Source organism: Perca flavescens, chromosome 10 (assembly GCF_004354835.1).
Source record: "Perca flavescens isolate YP-PL-M2 chromosome 10, PFLA_1.0, whole genome shotgun sequence".
Lineage (NCBI taxonomy): Eukaryota > Metazoa > Chordata > Actinopteri > Perciformes > Percidae > Perca > Perca flavescens.
Genome location: NC_041340.1, coordinates 6702434 through 6722722, shown reverse-complemented (window position 1 = coordinate 6722722; position 20289 = coordinate 6702434). Strand labels below are relative to the sequence as shown.

At 40.5% G+C, this 20289-nt stretch overlaps 1 protein-coding gene across 2 annotated transcripts in view; it reads left to right on the top strand.

Moving 5' to 3' along the window:
- The first annotated feature begins 6623 nt into the window (after positions 1-6623).
- Positions 6624-20289, top strand: part of pcgf3 (polycomb group ring finger 3) — a 65404-nt gene continuing 51738 nt past the window's right edge. For both annotated transcript variants that reach the window (XM_028589939.1, XM_028589942.1), the window contains exon 1: positions 6624-6748. The gene's annotated coding sequence lies outside the window, so the exon portion shown is untranslated. The remainder of the gene's footprint in view (positions 6749-20289) is intronic.

Here is a 20289-nt window from a genome sequence, read left to right as displayed (position 1 = left end):
TTGACATACACTACCGGTCAAAAGTTTTAGAACACCCCAATGTTTCCAGGTTTTTATTGAAATTCATGCAGTTCAATGTCTTATTGTACTCTGAAATGAAAGAATAGAACAAATGAACAATTTAAGTTAAAAAAGAAATCATGGAATCAATTTATAAACCAAAATGTATTCTACATTTTTGACTCATCAAAGTAGCCCCCTTTGGCAGATATAGCAGCTGATCACACTCGTGGCATTCTTTCTACAATGGAAATCAAATATTCTTCAGAAAGTTCTTCCCAACTCTGTTGCAGAAGTTCCCATGAATGTGTGGCACTTTTAGGTTGCTTTGCTTTCACTTTTCTGTCCAGTTCATCCCAAACCAGCTCAATGGGGTTTAAGTCTGGTGACTGTGCAAGCCACTCCATGTTTTTAAGCTTACCATCTTGTTATTTTTTCCTAAGGTAGTTCTGGCATAGCTTGGACTTATGTTTTGGGTCATTATCTTGCTGTAGGATGAACCCCTGACCAACTAGGCGCATACCAGACGGTACTGCATGGCACTGCAAAATGCTGTGGTAGCCGTTTTGGTTCAGGGTGCCTTTCACTCTGTACAAATCACCGACCATGGATCCAGCAAAACAACCCCAGACCATCACGCTTCCTCCTCCATGTTTGACAGTTGATGTCACACACTGAAGAACCATCCTTTCGCCTACTCAACGGCGTACAAAAATCCTGCGTGATGAACTGAAGATTTCAAATTTAGATTTATCAGTCCAGAGCACCTTCTTCCAGTCTTCAGTAGTCCATTGACGATGTTTCTTGGCCCAGGCAAGCCTCTTTTTCTTATTCTGACGTCTTAGCAATGGCTTTCTTGCTGCAACTCGACCTATCAAACCTGCAGCTCGAAGTCTTCTCTTTACAGTAAGTTGAAACTGAGACTTGCTCATTACGACCACTATTAAGCTGTGCTTGAAGCCGTTGTCCTGTGAGCCGCCTATCACGCAAGCTGTTGACTCTCAGAAACGTGTCTTCTGATTGTGTTGTGGCTTTGGGTCTGCCAGACCTCTTCCTGTCAGAGTTTACCCCAGTTTCTAAGTGCCTTTTGATGGTGAAGAATACTGTACTCACTGACAACTTGACTTTCTTCTCAATTTCTCTGTAGGAAAGACCAACATTCTCAAGTGTTATGATGGTCTGTCTCTCTTCCATTGCTAATTGCCTTTTTCCCACCATTTTTATGGCAACACAATACTTTCTGCAGTACAATACTGTTCAAATAATGCTCACGAGGGTACGGTACCACAGTGTGTTCCAACAATACTTTTATACAAACAGAGGGGGTTGTAAGTAATCCAGACAAGTTGGAACAACTGTGGGAATTGGTAGCACCAACTTTCAAAGCTTGATCAACCTCCATTGCTGCAGAACAGCTTTAAGTTGTTAACCCATTTATTGTTCCCTGAAAAAAGCCTTTTTGTAAAATTCTGAAATGTACATTATTTTTCAGTTTTGGGTAACCTTACTTTTTTTTTTAACCTCAGGCAGTTCACCACTTACCTTTGTACCATTTCAAGCTAATCATTGGACTTGAACTGCTAAAATTTCAATAAAAAACAAAAACAATTGGGGTGTTCTAAAACTTTTGACCGGTAGTGTAAGTATTAAGAGCCTTTAACTGAGTAGTTGAAACACCTTTGGCAGTGATTACAGCCTCCAGCCTTCTTGGCTGTGATGCTACAAGCGTTGCACTCTTCTGCCATCAGTCTCTGCAGATCCTCTCAAGCTCAATCAGGTTGGATGGGAACGTTGGTGGACAGATATTTTCAGGTCTCTCCAGAGCTGTTTGATCGGGTTCAAGTGTGGCTTGGTTGGGTCACTCAAAGACATTTACAAAGTTGTCCCTAAGCCAGTCGTGTGCTGTTTTAGCTGTGTGTTTTGGATCATCGTTCTGTTGGAAGGTGAACCTTCGTCCGAGTCTCAGGTTTTCATTAAGGACATATGTGCACCTTGCTTCGTTTAGCTCTCCATAAACCCCGACCAGCCCCCTAGTCCCTGCTGCTGAAGAACACCCCACATGGTTTTGATCAGATCAGAGAATCTTGTTCACAGTCTGAGAGTCATAGATGTTTTGTTGTCGTTTGCAAACTCAAAGCAGGTTTTTGTGTGTATTTATGCTCTAGGAAGAGTCATGGTTGTTCCAAATTTCTTTCATTTAAGAATTAGGGAGGCCACTGTGTATTTGTGAACCCTAAAATGCAGCATCATTTTTTTTTTTTTTTTTTTTGTAACCCAGATCTGTGCCTCAACACAATCCTATCTCTATGCTCACTCCTCTAATATACATTCAGCTGTGAGACCTTATATACAGACAAGTGTGTGCCCTACCAAATTTTAGTAGTAAATTTAATTTACACCAATCAAGGTGTCCAAACATCTCAAAGATGATAAAGAGAAATGGGAGGCAGGCACCTGAGCTAAGCTTCTGAAAACTTATGTCAATGTGATAATTCAGATTTATTTCCCTTTTAATACATTTGCAAATATTTCTAAAACTATTTGGGCTTTGTCATGATGTGGTATTTTGAGTGTAGATTGATGAGGGTAAGGTAAGGCAAGCCAATGTATTTATATGGCACAATTCAGACATACATAAGCATTAATATACAAAGCAAACAAAACAGAAAAATATGACATGTCATAAGACAGTAGATTAAAAAGACTTTAGAAGCATTGAAGTGTAGAAATTAAAAATTGTAAATGACCTGAGGAAAAGCAATATCAGACAGAAAAGTTTTAAGCCTTGATTTAAAAGAACACAGGCATGGGGCAAATCTCAAGTGTTCTGAAAGTTTTTTCCGGATCTGCAACTGAAAGAATGTTTGGTTCTGACCCTGGGGACGGTGAGCAAGCAGCGTATCAGACGGATTTTGGCCGCAAACCATTCAGTGCTTTGTAAGTTAATAACAATATTTTAAAATCAATTCTTTGGTTCATTGGATGCCAGTGCAAAGCTCTGAGAACAGGGCTGATGTATTCCAATTTCTTGAATTTAGCGAGGACTCGGGAAGCAGCGTTTAAAATGCGCTGCAGTTGTCTTAATGATTCTTCTCAAAAAGTTTCCTTTTCTTCGCAGAAAAGGGCCGCAGGTCGGACTCGAACCCGGGCTGCTGCAAAGGACTCAGCATACATGGGGCGCACGAAAGTCCAGAAATGCACCAAGTTAGTGCTTTAAGATGAGCACCGACATTGATTGTTCATTTTTGGCACCAAAAATAATTGTTTCAGTTTTATCCCTATTTAAAGATTCTGGAACATCCAATCACGTTTCAATTCAATTTGTTTAATACACTTTTTCAGTGACTGGATTAGTTCATAATCATCTGGGTTTATTGTTATGTAAATCTGTGTATCATCTGCATAATTATGGTAGGATATATTATTGTTTTATTTTTTTTAAGATGTGAGCCCATGGGAGCATATAGATGTTGAAGAAAGCTGGACCAAGAATGGAGCCCTGTGGAACTCCTGTCATTGCTGTTTGTTTAGATTTGCATGAACGTCCTGACACAAAACAGTCTCTAGCCTGCAGACAGGATTTAAAGCAGTTAAGGGCTGTGCCAGTGCGTCCGACCCAGTTTTCCAGTCTGTCCAGCAGTATCTGGAAAATTTAATTTTAGCATAAGGCAGCAACATCACAAAATGTGGAGGAAAGTGAAGGGTCTGAATACTTTCTGCATGCACTGTAACTTGACAGCAAGCTTTTTCAAATGCATAGGTTGACCCCTGAGTTCTGTTTGGAAAAAGCAGTTAAAACATGCTGTTAATCATATACTTTATATTTTACACTCAAGTTATAGGGTAAGGGACTCGTTATCACTCAAAGGGTTAATATATCCTCCTTTAAGATTTTTTATAAACAAGTTCCCAAACAGCTTATCTGATATTGTTACCAGAGGGAAATATCTTGAGAGGAAGTCTTACATTAAGCTGTGATCTCTAATGTGTTGCAGCAATGACACGCCCCCCTTTGGAGGCCTTTTATTGGCTGATTTACACCAGCTCTTGGAATTGACTCAGACTTGATTAAATTAATCTATCCGCACAGCTGTGGAAGGTTTAAATTGAGTTACTGTACATCCTGCACAAAGAATAAAAAGATGCTGTATTATGGTGAAGAGCTACATCTAGTGAAGAAGAACAAAAACATGGCTGCAGCGTGGGGCTGCGTGATGGTCAGCAGATGTTGGCTTGTGGTTGTGCTAAAAACAGAAATTCTGGCAACTGCGGCTACTTTTTGTTTCAACATAATAATTTCCAGTTGGGAGCGTGCAGTGTGCCATATTTCATGACAATAATTCCACCACAGTCCCACCCACGCTCTTACCCTAACTATAACCACGCCAAATACTTACCTAACCCCAACCATCCCCAATCTTAACCCCACCATAGAAATTTTCTATTTAATACCTAGACGTAACCATCACAAGGCTTATATTCAAACATAATCAGTTTAATTTATTAGACAATTATAGCATTTCTGGTAATAAACTTGGTGGGAGCCATTATTTTTGCATCAACAACAGAAAGAAGTTTGTACTGACAGCTTCTTCCATTGAGTGTAGAAAGCTTTTGAAAGCATGAAAGGTTAGTTTGTAGGGAAGTTTAAAGTTGTATGATTTGAAATCAACTTTCAACAAGGTAATATTTCCTACTTGATATTGAGTTGGATTATAGCAATTTATGTTAAACTGCAATTCCACTGATCATACTTTTAGCTCTTTTCTACATTGTACTGCAACTGCTGCACAACAATTTCCCTCGGGATAAATAAAGTTCTATCTTATGTTATCCTTAAATTTCCATGTCTTGTTATCTCTGTGTAACAAGTGACAAAGGCAAATTAAAACACATCAGCACAATAGGCTGAAACTAATAAAGAATAAAAACCACTGCTGTGAAGAATTATCTGTTGCACCTAATAATGAGTTTAAAGAACATTATCTACAGTTGAGGGACATTGTAACAGCAATGTCTGACAATTCAATGACATCTAACACAGCCTTCTTCAACTTTTAATGTAGATTTTCTAAAGTTAATTTTGTCTCTCACATCCCCTATTCCATTAAGGCCCCCATCATTACCATTTCCCCCACACCTGTTCTGCAGTTACTGTACCTGGCTTTCCCTGCCCACCTTATAGGTTTGTCGGAGTGGCATTTGTTGACTCAATGGTGTTTTAAGCCCCCAACGCATCACTGCCTGGAAGACGACTTTGGGGGCTTAAAACATCAAACACCCATTTGTTGATATAGTTACCAGATGATGAATCCTAATGATGATCCCCTGATGTGTCTTCCAGTGCCACCAGCATTTTTGTCACATAGATGCGCCTGCGTTTTTTTATTAATAGGGCAGCCTATATGGCACTGTATCACATTTTCTCCACTAGAAGTGCACTCTAGAAGGAACTTCATCACATTTTTTTTGTAAGGGCACGCTAGACCTTTTTTTTTCAAACTTGAGTCCACCAGTACTGATACCCTTGCACTTTCATGTGTTGCACAGGGATTTATTTGCACTTTCCTACATATAAACTTATTTTTCAGAATCAGAATCAGAAAGGGCTTTATTGCCAAGTACGTTTTTTTACACATACAAGGAATTTGTCTTGGTGTTGTTGGTGCATGTCACATTCTCTAGATGTAAGAAGGATAAGAAGAATATAAACAATATAACTATACACACAGTATGTATTAATAAAGATGGAAAATAAAATGTAAAATAAAATAAGTAAAAAGGAACGGTACAGCAGAGTAGGTACAGTGGCATGAGGAGCCAGAGGTGGAGTGTGGGGAGAGTCAGGGTGGGTTCCGGGCCTTGTTGATAAGGCTAGTGGCGGAGGTGAAAAAACTGGTCCTGATGGACCTCAGCTTCCTGCCAGAGGGCAGCGACTCAAAGTTCATTGTATTTCACTGTTAGGTTCCTATTCCTTTTTATTGTGTACAGAACATATTTGACATATGGTTGAATTAAGTTCTGACTTCTTTAAAATCTTATCTTAGTTGACAAAAGTCCTACCAGAAAGTCCTTTGGCATTTAACTGCTCTGGAGCTTTTGATCGTCTCAAATCTTGTAAGTGTTCACATTTCCATTTTTCTGAACACTTTAAAGACTCGGTGTTGGCTTTAAAAATTGAGAATAAAAGTTCATTCTTGACTGTGGAAATGGACTTTAAACAAAAAGATCTAATTCTCTTACCATTACCACTTTTTGGGATTGTTCACTACCAGCATCTCATCTGTGTATTATAATAAAGTCACAATATTATCTCTTTTAATATATATTTTTTTTCTGTGTAATTCCAATAAAAATCTGTCCTTTCCTCATGCCGTTTTTATTAATGTTGTAGGCCTATTTGTTTAGACAGAAGGACTAATAGGTTTATTACAGCTAGCCTATATTTTATTTGTGTTGACTTTATGTCCCACACACAATGAAAACAACCATCGAGTCAGGCTATTTCCTTAAAATGAATAATGAATGACACACTCAGCGGATCAATTTTAAGAATTAGTTGCACTCATGCGCCCCCCTCCTCCCCCTCCACCTCCGGCTGTGCTCTGCGCATGCGCCTCACTGCTCCAGGAGTGCTGTTTCGGCCTGTTCCGCGGCCGCTCGGTCATTTTCGCCTCTTTGTTGTACTGATAGTGGATTTAACTCGGATTCAACCCAATATCCAGCGGACCGTGCTGCTCCCAAACAGGTTAGTTCGTCTAACTAGACTTGTTCTCTTCATGTTCCGTCCCCGGTGGGTCTATCGCCGGTTTACGGTCCCGGTTTGTGCCCCCTCCTCATTTTTTGCATGTCTCTTTCCGCTTGGTGCTACGGGGCATGCTATACGTGTTGTTGTATGTGTCTATGTGGTGGTGTATGGCGGCGCCGGGCCCTGCAGTTGCACACCGGGGATGGGGTTTTTAAGGGGAAACGTGCATTGTAAAGGCGGCTTTAAGGCTAGCCTGGTTGCACGCTGTTAGCCGGCCGGAGAAGAAGCTCTGGCAGCCGCCTCACTGCCTGTCTCGTCATGTTTAAATGCTGTTGTTTCTCTCAGCCAAACACCAATTCTTCTTTCCCATTCAGCCGGAATGTTCTTGAAAAAAAAACTAACCATGGTCCACCATTGGGCTAACCTCTTCCTCCTGCCGTCCAAAGTTCAGTATGTTTGTTTGTGTGTGTGTGTGGGGGTGTGTGTGGAGGATCTACATGAGGTTTAGATTAAATCAAGACAGAAAGTTGGTCCATTTTTTCTTCTTCAGGGTGGATGTCGCCCCTCGCCAGACTGCTGCTGCAGCGAGGAGCCCTGTGTGACATTGTGGGGGGGTGGAAAGGCATGCAGATAGCAGCCAACAAGTCTGTGCAGTTTTTTGGGGGCGAGATGAAGCTAAAATATCTCCCCTTCACTCAGAGAGTGACACAGGACCAGGAGCAGGCTTTAGATTCTGGGGTTTTCATAACTTTTTTTCTTCTTCTCTGCAGCACAGGAAGCATGGTAGGGGGTGATTAGCAGGTCAAACGATGTAGGTGTCTAAACTGGGCTAAATGTGGTCGTCTGTATATAAGCACCGTCTCAGCCACTGTATACATCCGTGACTTATCAAGTCATGTGTGTCTGTAATTGAGTCCTTTTTAATGTCCCCCTTCACTTTGACACCAGATGGCTGTTTTCACATTCATCTGCTGGAGAAGGAAACTTTATCTCTACTCACATTAGATTGAGTTTGAATGTAGGAGCAGGATTTCGTGACTTCCAAACATTGCAGTGTGATGTATATGGCCTCCAGTGTACACACACACACACACACACACACGCGAAAATGGGCATTTTAATTAGGTAGGAGACATCTTGTTTCCAGTAGTTCAACTTTTGAAATGAAAAGGCTTTGCATATTCATAGATTCTGGATATTTCAATGAGGGGAAAGGATTAAGTGTAATTTTATGAATTTTTAAAGAGTAAACTCCGCTGTCTTTTGGGGCAAACCACATGTCAGACACAAATTAGTTTTCAAAGCAGAGTGTTTCTCTTTTTAATAACACGTTTGGACCTTTTCCATAGGGATGTTGGGATCTTAATTTTCTTTAAACATGACACATTTTTCTTTCTTTATAAATACAAAACTAATTTCTTGAAAATCCATGTTGAAATAGTCTTTCAGCACTTTTTTTCACTTCGTTAAAGAAAGCAAGGTTCGTAGGACAGAAATGTCTTTATAAGACATTTGCAGTGTTCATTTCAATGTGTAGTTAAGACTTTCTTCACCTTTTTAAATATAGTCACTGGAATGCTTTTGAAACCTGTCTGACATGTAACCCTGATGTCTAAAATCTTAGCGTAGAGACGCCTAGATACCTTTTTGATCTGCAGATCATCAAATTGATGCTTGTGTGCGCTGTAAACCACAGACTTTCATGCTGAGCAGAGCTTTGGTGCAGGGAAACCTAAGAGTGTTAAATATCTCAGTGTTGAGTTCAAACTAGGGCAGTGTCTGTATGTTGACATTAAAGTTGCCCCAGGCTTCATTGTGCATGTTGGCAGCTTCAAACGGGAGTGGAAGGTAACTGAAAAAATATGAACCTCCAGAACCTGACTAACAGGGTGGTTGTTTTAAAGCGCTTGACTCACATTTTTACCGGGTAATTATTACATTTGTGAAGTGTTTTCTCTGCTTTTGCGAGCTTCAGTAGCCTCAAAATTCTGTAACATGCTGCATCTTAAGTGCCCCCAGCGTCCTCGCAACATGGCATTGTGACTTTGCGTAAACATACACGCCACTTTCCTAAATCCAAATGGCGTGATATCTGTACTCGTTTTGAGCTATCCACGTGTATGGCTACGCTGTATACAGCAGATGTAAACATGTGTTATCGCGAGAACGTGCCGTACTATGGCGAGAACAACGTCACACGCGTGTAAAAAAAGAACATTGGGAAAGGCTTTAGTAACTCAAAAACACAATGTGACCAACGTCACACACTTGGGAAAACAAAAACAAAAAAAATTGAAAAACGGCAGACACGATCCTGGCTCTCCTGGCTGAAAGTCCTGTGTTTTACCCCTCCACGGACTTAAGTCCTTTCATACTACTCGCTACGGCGAAAATTCACACGTAATGTAGGTCAATGGCGGCCGAACGGCGTTGATAAACACGCTAAAAAGCGATTATGCGTCTTGATAACACGCCAAAACGGCATACGAATTGGCGTGTCATACATACGCCACCTTCTGAGATCAGACTGGTCCTGGTGTTTTTAACAGCCGAGCTGCTGTCTGATGCTTTAATACCGTCGGTAAGTTCAGCCTCTTGTGGACGTTTTTTTTTTTTTCACTCTTTTTTTTTATTTTTATTTTTTTTATTTGATTTCCATCCTTTTTGGAAAAGTATACCAGCTTAATTCCAGAATCTTAATCTATGTAGCATCAATCAGAAGTGAAAGGATGCTCTTCTCTGCCACAGCCACCCTTTTCTAATGGAAGCCGGGGAAGTTAAACAGTTGCATTTTTACATAACCCACCACGCCATGTCACCTTTTGTAAACCTCATCTTGCTGGGCTCCTTTCAGAGCCCACTGAAGGACCTCCCTGACCTGAATGATGGTTTTTGGCCAGCTGAATGTTACTTGGCTCGTGCTCAAGAGATACCATATGATATGGCTCTTACATAAGACAGTGCGTACCGGCCAAGCATGTCAGGTTTCTGCTTACTTTGCAGGGAAACCCCAAATGACCCTGGACAGCTGACCTCTGACCTGAAATTGAAGAGCATCTCATGAGTTTTTTTTAAAATGCTATGGCAGGATTTTTAATGCATAATGACTGCGAATTAAGCAAAAGGGCATTTATTTTGACCCATTACCCCAACAAATGCATCCACGCTCTATTTAAACAATGTTATGGTCCCATGAGATACTCAGACTCGGCACTACAGGGCAGGCGAGCGGGATGTGGCCTCTTTAGGACGAGGACTGCTTGATAATGAAAAAAGAGTGATTTAGCCCAAACTCCAGAAGGCGCAGTTGTCTTTTTCTTGTGACAAGAAATAATCTCAGGCAGCTTCCTAAACAAGAGCTACTGAGCAACCGTGGAGAATCCCTCACTTGCAAATGAAGCAGCAGTTTGGAGAAGCTGTTTAAATCCTCAGTCTCACTTTCTCCTCAACACAGTTTCTTAAAACATTTGATAAGAACTGAGAAATGAAATGATTTCTGTGGAAAAAGTAAATTGGATTACAGTTGCAGTATTCAGCAACATTGTGAAGCCAAAAGGGCATTTGGACCAGACAGTCCAGTGTCCTTTATATTCAGTTGGATTCATTGATGAGGAAAGTTGATTATCTACACTCGATACGACCAAACATGAAATATCCGCGGGGACGGCAATGTGACACAAACGCGTCCTGGGCGACTGTGCACGGTGGGTGTGACCGCCGAGCCACGCACTTCCAATATGTCGTAACAACGTGGAATGATTGGCTACAAGAGAGAAGAAATTCGTCCTTTGAGCCGCGCGGACCTAGCCTGACAAGCCAGACCCACATCAAGATGTTGGGTCTGGGAACTCACCGTTGGCAGGGCTCAATCCGAGGGGCGGGATAAACGGTTGTCTTTCAAATTCTCTCTGCATGTAATAGGATAGTGCTACAACCAGGCAGAGCAACGAAGAAGGTAGCGAAGCTAGTTGATAGATTAAACTTTTGCCGTATCCGGTCGGCAACACTCCGAACACATCTTCAGGGCTGGACATTAACTTTTTGAGGCACTTGTCCTTCGGACAAGTACATTTACGTTTCACTTGGCCATGCATAAAAGTCACTTGTCCAAGTAAAGATTCATCATTTTATAAAAAAAATTGTGTTTTGCTAATGCAGAATTTGAACAAACCATTGAAAGCATCCAAACACTATCAACATTAATACAATTCTGTTGAAACAGTAGAAACAAACGTGCCCCAACAATAGATTTCCCCTTCAACAAGAAAAAAGGATCTCCAGACTCCATAATACAAAGTAATATGTTGCACACCGGTGTGCAGAAGTTAATATATTGAGATTCTAATTCAATATTTTAAAGTTTGTCATTACTTTCAGATTCCTAGTCAATATTCTAAGTTACTTAGTTAATATATTGAGATACTAAGTCGATACTTTGAGATATTGAGTTAATATATTGAGATACTAAGTCAATATTTTGAGATAAGTAAATATATTGAGATACTGAACAATATAGTGAGATATTAAGTTAATATTGAGATACTAAGTCAATATTTTGAGATAAATTAATATATTGACATACTAAGCCAATATATTGAGATTCTAAGTCAATATTTGACATTTTCTCATTACTTTGAGATTCTTAGTTTATATTCTGAGATACTAAATCAATATTTTGACCAGAGGTAGTGGTGACTTGAACTTCTACTATATCTAAAATAATTTTGTAGACATAACAATGGAATTTGCCACTAAATGTTGGTGTTAACTTTTTTTTTAATACAATTTCACAAATTTCTACCCGGCAGAGGCTGATTTATGAATTTCAAGTGAACGCAACATCTGTGTTTTTCCGACAACAGCAGCGGCACACTGTCATATGTTCCTCTCCAGTGAAATACAGACACTTTTACACAGTTTAGCTTTCAGCATTTTAACTGTACTCCAGCTGCTAGCTAACAATAGGCTAACGTTACTTGCTGTTGAGTGTAGTGTTAACTAGCGTAACATGCGGCGATGTTTAGGTTGCCTCTAACGTCTGTTTTCGGAGCATCCGAGAGAAGCGCAGGCATTTCATTGGCACCGCGTTGCAATTCGGTCCGGTAGATAACGGTCGTTAAGGCACCGGTGCCGTGTTAGCACCGGGTCTCTCCTTTTCTGTCAACGATGTGACGAGGAGGTAACGTTAAGGCGGAGTTAGCAAGCTAACGTTAGCTAACTAACACCGGCAGGTTCGCCGTGCTTTCATGCTGCATCGCTTCCAGAGAACGAGCTGAACAGTGGGCTGGTTCTAACGTTAGCGGTCCGCTGACCGGGATTGCGGGGAAAGAAATTATCGTTTCAAATCGGTAACATAGACGTAATGAGTGGCACGTCACGTGAACTAAAATGGCATTTTAGTTTGTTTGAGTTTTAACTTAGTAAAACTAAGTAAATTTCTCTTCCACTTGCCCTACAAAAAATCCACTTGTCCCGGACAAGCGGACAAGCCTTAATGTCGAGCCCTGCATCTTCCTTTTTTAAGAATGATTTCTGTGCCTTTCTTCAAAGAAAAGCTTAACTCCAAGATTTCCAGAAGGCCGCTGTTCCCAGCAGCAGCAGCCATAAGCCCGCCCACCGACTCTATACACGATGCGATTGGCCTGACCAAAATTTGGTTTTTCCAGCTCGCAAGTCAACGGAGAGTGCCTAGACTGACCCTGGCTGCAAAATAAATTTGCTGCCGCTAGGGTGCATCTAGATTTCTAGGCTAGCTCGGACCGCAATCGGTATGAAAAACCAGACGGTTTGCGGCGAACATGCGCGCCTTCCGCAGCGCTCCGAACGCAAGAAGCATGTAACAGCTTTAAGCCTGCGTTCATGCTGCCTGTGTCGGCCGTCTGACGGTGTGGCGGAAATGCAGTTTTTCCCATTCATTTTGAATGGAGGTAATGCGTTCAGGCTGTGCTGCCGGGGGGGCGGCGTGGAACGCAACGGCCTGCAGCGATAAGTTCAGACTTACTCAACTTTTGGAGAAACACAACCCGACGTCACGCTAGTCATGTAACCAAAAATCAGTTACTTGAGGTACCCATGAGTAGAGCTGGGCAATATATCGATATTATATTGATGTGATATGGGACTAGACATCATCTTGGATTTTGGATATCGTAATATGGCATAAGTGTTGTCTTTTCCTGGTTTTAAAGGCTGCGTTACAGTAAAGTGATGTCATTTTCTGAACTTACCAGTTGTAATTATGTAACTGTTACTGTTAAATATGTAACTGTTCTATTATTTGCGTTTACTCACTTAGTCATTATATCCACATTACTGATGATTATTCATCAAAAATCTCATTGTGTAAATATTTTGTGAAAGCACCAATAGTCAACACTACAATATCGTTGCAGTATCGATATTGAGGTATTTGGTCAAAAATATTGTGATATTTGATTTTCTCCGTATCGCCCAGCCTTACCCATGAGGCGATGAAACCTGCTGGTAAAGTCCAGTTTTAGTGAAACCTCCCAGGGGTTTAAAAGGCTTATCAGATATTGAAAAACTTCACAGTGGTTTATGATACTACTTTACAACTCTGTAAAGTTAACTTATCACAGCAACAATCATTTGATCCTTTATCTTGACAATTGTATGAACAGTAGAATTGCGTTGTTGTTGTTGTGTGGTTTGTTAGTAGATGTCACTGCATTACAGCAAAGAATTGAGCCAAGTTTAACTTCTTCACCAGACAACCCTCCTTTTGTCTTTTTATTTATTTTTTTACCCGAAGCCCTCTGCTTAGTGACTGATGCTGTGTCAACACAGAGGTCTTATTGAAATGAACGAGGGTGCTGCCTTTCAGTCCTGCAGCCTGTTGTCGGTCTGAAGATGGCCTTAAGGCCCGGTCACACCACCACTGACATCAGCAAAATCAATTCATTTAGAATTGAGAGATGTACTTTTCAAATTGATATGAATCTTTTACAACAAGTTAAACTTTGACATGCAAATGTGAGCATTTGACAAGTTGCAAGCATCTAGACTAGTTCATAGCGCTGACCTTTTTGAGGGAATGGACACCCGGAGCGTCCAAAATGACTAACCAGCTGCCAGTTGGCAAGCCTGCTATTTCAGAGTGCTTTCCTCCACTTTTTAATAACCCTTTTATTGAAAGGATGTATAATCCTGAGGACAAAATGCCAGTGGAAATAAATGGCATAGTAAACAGAAGGGGGGGGGGGTGGTACTGACTGGCTAGCGTGTTAGCAGTTAGCTCACAAGCTACAGTAGTTTTTCTAACCAGCCATGCAAGAACTAACACACAAGATTCACTCGGAGTGGTTTCTGTGACACAAGAAATTCTCATGTTTTTAAAAATACAAAAACGGCCTAAACACTAAAGGTGTTGAAATCAAATAATTGATACATCGAATCGTGGACATGGACGACGCTGCATCGATAATCGGCCGGGCTCATAATCGATTATTTCTGTTTACAATGTAATGTAGGCCTAACAACATTTCTGTTTACATATTCTGTTATGTTTTGCACATTCAAGAAGTGCCATGTGCTCAGCGCTGTAGTTTTATGTATCCAATTTATTTAGTATTAGAGCATTGCAGAATGTTTTGTTTTTGAAGCTTGAAAAGCTATGAATTAAGTATCCTACATGGCTTTAATAATAAAATTTATTTGATGCATCGAGATATCGAATTGAATCGCTGACATGATATTCGTAATCAAAGCGGGAGATCAGTGAAGAGTCACACCTCTACTAAATACGCAGAGCTACCTGTAGCTTGACGTCAGTTAAGTAGGCAGTTCTTAATGTGGCCCAGGACACATTTGCGTATACATTGCTAAAAACAAAGTCATGGCCGTATGCGACCCAAACCACCTTTCGGATGTGGTCTGAGCAATCTCATTGCGTCCTCGATGCGTCTTGGATGCGCTCACACCTATACTTAGAGCTGTTAAGTTGTGATCGTATCAACTTGTTATTATCAGGCCAAGAAGCAGAATTCAGAGAATGCGACATCTTTTCATTCTCTTCTCTTGTCTCCTGTATTTAGATCAGGGAACAATGTCCCTCTTAACTGGAGAGGAGACTTTATCAGCCAAGGGATACTATCTGAAGCAGCATTAAGACCACAGGTTAAGAAAACCCTCTGAATCCAATAGTGATGATGCATTTTCCTGAGTTACTGTTCAGACTAGAGGACATAGAAATCCCACACTGAGGAAAATGGTAGTAAAAATTTTCAAATTAGACTTTGTGTGATGAAAAATTGTCCTGTGTAGCCAGAGCAAATATAATTTTTAAGAAGGCGCGTTAAGACACACAAGAGGACACAATAATACACATTAATCAGTGCAGATTAATATCCTTGGGTCAGACGGAGCCACGCCGTCTGTTGAGACTCTCCAGATAAGATTCACGGCCTTGCTTGTGCTTTCACAAATCGGATCTGTTTCATGTCAACATCTTGAGTAGCCGGTTGTCAACAGGTTGTGTGAATTCAAATGGTTTGACTTGCCTTTATGCTGACATTAAAACACCAGCTGACAGACGCTTAGACAGATTAAGGAGGAGAAAACGGAAGGCTGCTCTGGAAGGGTTTCTCTTTGGGCTTTTTAGGTGATGTAACCTTCCCCCTGGCTGCTATATTGTATATGTGGTATTCAAAATTGTGACTCGTCAAGCTCAACACTACAGGTTACACATGTTGAATTTTCTGTACTGGTCTTTACTAGGGCTGCACAATTAATTGGAATTGTATCGTAATCGCAATATGGGACTAGTGCAAAATCCAAATCGCGCGGGGGGGGCGCGGGCGCGCATTATTTGTTAATGGCAAAATATGTGTCAAACCATTCTGAATGAAGTATTGCGGTGCTGCAGAGATGCCCCTGCCTACAAATCGTGTCCTAAAGACAAAAAAAATTCAAAAAATCTTTATTTGGTACAGATCTTTTTGCAAAAATCACACTATAATCATTTTCATTTCTTTCAAGGTTAATAATTTTCAATGAAAATGAGAATAATGATCCAAAAACGATCATTCCCTCCAATATTGTGAATCATATCGCAATCAGTCAGTCAAAATAATCGCAATTAGATATTTTCCTCGTATCGTGCAGCCCTAGTTTTGACTGGTGCCTGATCGTGATTGAGTTTGACTTGAAAAATTGGCTTAGTAGCTAAAAGCACCAAACACCCAGCTGTTTGTTCAGGATAGCCCTCGCACGTTGTGGAGTAGTTGCAGTGTTTCCCCTAGTGTTTTGCAAGCCTGGTGGCCCACCAGGCCTAAGTTGCCCCCACCCCCCCACCAGGCCTATGCAACAGGGAATTATTTGTTAATGTATTTTTAAGAATTTTTTTAAACTACAGGTACAGTAAGACAGCTTGGATGAAAATTTACAGTCGTAATTTCAAATCTCCTTAATCTCTTAATGTATGGAATCTCGCAACTCTGTCCATGATTCTGTTATTAAAGAAACTATTGTGCACTACATTCATGCTGCATCAGTCTGTGACTAAGCAACTTTTCTGGGGGAATCCCTGAGTTAGTAGAGCCAAAGCCTAAATGAAGTAGGAAGTTGCTGAATGCATTAATCACTTTTACAACATTACGTTTTATATTATATATATTGTCATATTTATCCTACTTCTTATAGGCCACTTCTCTTTTATCTAGCCACTATTTCTCCCACAGCTTATTCGGCACCAGCTCTCAGTGCCGGGAAATTTGTGATCTAACTGCTAAGCATGTAAAGCAGGAAATTGCCAAAGCTTAAATTATATCCCTTCCTTTGCTGTAGATAATATTGTGGCCACTGGTCACACAAGTTTAACAAATAAAAAAAACAAAACTTGAATCTGATTGCTGAGTGTTTTTTTTTCTTCTTTTTTTTTAACAGTAATTACTAGAGTCTCGCTGCCCACTCAGTTTTCAGTTGAATAATTCACAGGAAACTCAACAAATGATTGGTGTTGTGTTGTTGACAAAATAGTGCTTGGCTTCTTCTCACTGGCATGAAATAAGATTGAGAAATAGGTATATGATTTATTAAACTGAATTTAAGATTGAAGATTTGTTAGGAGGTTGTCAGTTCATCAGCACGCTAACGCCATTGTATGGCAACAGTCACACAATTTCACCTGGCAGTCTTCTGGACCGAGGCCCTCTTGAAAGGACCAAACGGACAATAAAACGGGTCAGCTTTCATTTAGTGGTCTGTCAGCTGTTTGAAAAACCCCGGTCAAGGGTCAGCGAAGGTCTGTGTTTGCACTTACTTCCCCGGAAAGTCTGTTACAGAGCGACACACAAGTGACAGCACTATTTAGCATCTCTGTCGGTTTAACGAGCCCAGAAAGCCTTTGTAAATGAACGTCGGTGGGCCAAATGAGGAATTAATTACTTGCTTGCCTTGTACTTCAGAGCAGCTTGTACAGTAAATGGGTAATAACTGTCATCTCTGGGTCTGTGAGCGACGCGCCCTGTCTTTGCGTGCGGCCTGGAGCCCCCGGTTTGTGGTCAAATCTGGAAAAAGCAAGACGGCACTAGACGGCTGTGAGCCTGTTAACCAGCAAACCCACGTAATGGCTCATTGCATCCTCCGGGTTGCAGCAAGTCTTTTCTCCACCGCAGATTGAATGGTGCATTTGAATACGTTTACTCTGAGAAATGGAAATGACAAATTATTGCCATTTGTTCAGTCTAAAAAAAATAAATAAATAAAATATATATATATATATATATATATATATATATATATATATATATATATATATATATATATATATATATATATATAAACAAACACAGGTTGACAGATAGCTGTTGAAGGGGGTGTATCTGTTAACATCTTTACACAATGTCCATCCTCTAACAACAGCACTTATTCAGAGGAAGGGGTTGGTGTTGAAAGTTGACTAATAGATTACTTGATCAATCAGAGATGTCCCTCTGCAAGTCATTTATCAAGGAAAGAATAAACATCTGCTCCTTTTCTCCCCCTTCTTTGAGAATTCTTTATCAATCTTTCTCCCTCCCTTTTGTAAAATGTATTTTTTTTTATCAAATATGGGCTACCTAAGTAATAATTATAATTCAATATACTGTAAATTCCTTTTGAGTTGTGATTATTTTGCTAAATATTTCTTTCTATCTACCTTGCTGACACAACCACTAAGCTTTATGCAAATTATTGCGTAATGATGTCACAGATATGCAAATGAGCATATGGCGTCAGCAAGCTACTTTTAGCGACTTTTGGAGCTAGTGCTAGCAACTTTCTTTGGAAAAGAGTTGGCAACACTGGTGGGCAGTGTGTTTTTAGATGAACAGTGTGCTGCTTCCCTCCGCCGAGCCGAGTTCTGCCGAGATCCATCGGACGATGCCAAATGTGTCACGGAGGTCCACTGAGCCGCCTTGCTCCAATCTCCGTGCGCTGGCGCCACGGAGGGCAACCGCACATCGTTCATCTAAACACACTGCCCACACAAAGATGACACAGACCTGGGTTGAAATCGGCAAAGTATGTTTTTAGTGGGGAAAAAAGAAGCAATTTGAAGAATTGTTTTTTTTTATATACTGTTTTCTGACATTTTATTGGTTCACCAAAAATATGATAAGCAGATTAATCAATGGGGAAATCAAATGGGTTTCCCTACGCCCTACTTTCCCTCCCTCATTTAAAGTAATGTGGGTCCTGGCTGAGCTGATCTCACTGTAAAGGGTGGTGGTGTCCCGGACCACCTTCCCCCTCTCCCTGGCCCTCAGGGTCTCTGGTGTTGTTATCATGGAGGTCAGTAGGCCAAGAGCTTCAGAAGAGGACTACTGTGACCTGACGACTTCTCTCTTAACCGTGTGTGTTTTGCATCAGTGACCGGTGTAAGCTAGGAGAAGGGTCTGTCTGGTCTGTTTCGATACCTCAGTTTCGATACCGAGCCGATACCAGTATCGGTATCGGCTCCAATACTGCCTAAAACGCTGGTATCTGTTTCGGGAAGTACTGGAGTTTATGCAGCAATCCGTTACCACGTAATAAAGCCCTAAAGAAAATCTACGTTAAAGTAGTTATTACTAGTTATATGTTATTTTTCCGTTACAATTGACTGTCAAACTGGATAGTAAAAGAATGTTCTGTGGCATTCATTGTTTGTGTTTGTTCATGTTTCACAAAGAGTTTAACCTGAGCCAGACCGACAACAAAGATAGAAATCATATCACATCCATACAGGGATAGTAGTATACAGCTGTTAAAACATAATGAAATATATGACACACTGGTATCGGATCGGTACTCGGTATCGGCTGATACGCAATTTCAGGTATCGGAATCGGTATCGGGAAGCAAAAAATGGTATTGCACCATCTCTAAGAGAAACCACCGTTGTGGCTGCTTGTCTAAGAGGAAGTGTAACGGCAACAGCACCGCGACCACTTTTGGCTCGCCATTAATATCACCTCGCCATTTATATCACATTGCAGCAAACGCTGTCTGCGTGAAGTTTTAAAAAACTGTAACCACACTTGAAGCCAACCGTGACTCTCTGTGACTTCAACAAAACTGCAGACAGTTTACTCCGTGTGTCTGTGTGTGTCTGTGTGTCTCGGTCGGCGCTCCGCTCTGTGTCAATATGCAGAGAGGACGGATAAGCTTACGCGCTCAGACGCTTTTGGAACCGAAATTTGGCACCGAAAGAGAATTTTTCGATACTCATAGGATTGGAATATTTTTTTCGATACCATAAAGGTATCAACGTTCGGCACCCAGCCCTATCCATGATACATGTCAATATGTAATTAACCATCAATATTACAGTATAAGGACTAGTAATGATCTGTATGTTCATAAACGTTAGCCTATTGCATCTTTCAGTTAATGAAAGCTTTTTACAATTACTTGTTTGAGCACCCGCTATATTTTTCTCTGGTGCACAGAAAGTGAGGTTTCTTTTTTGTGTGTTGCCAGTTTATTTTATTGGGGAAGTGTGCAAGCACGAGTTGATGAGTAAAAGCCATCATGTCTGAGAATATAGAAAGAGTTCCAGTTGTAATATACCGAGTTATTCCAGTTATTTTGTACGTTCTACTAATTGGTCAGCCATTAGGCCATTAGCAATTAGGCTGTAATTTGGATCCGCTGAGTCCGACTTGAAAAGAAGTTTAATGGATTGCTTTCAATTTACTTTAGAGATGAAACGATCAGTCAGTGAGTTGGTCAGTTGATTAACAGCCGATTAATTATAATTTTTTTTGATAGTCAATAAATCGAAACCGTTGTGCTGGAAACTAAAATTCACATTTGCTGCTTTTTGTTATCATATAGCCGGTAAAACAAGTCATTTGAAGAAGCCACTTTTAAAATTATAATCAGCATTTTTCAGTTTTCTGGCAATTTTAAAGAAAAAACGGATTAATCAAGTAAATAATCAGGACATATGTTGATGGTGAGAGTAATCAATAGTTGTAGCCCTATTTTACTTTATTTTGTGTATTATTACTGCATAGTTGTAATTTCACATTCTTACCATGGGCTGTCTTCAGATC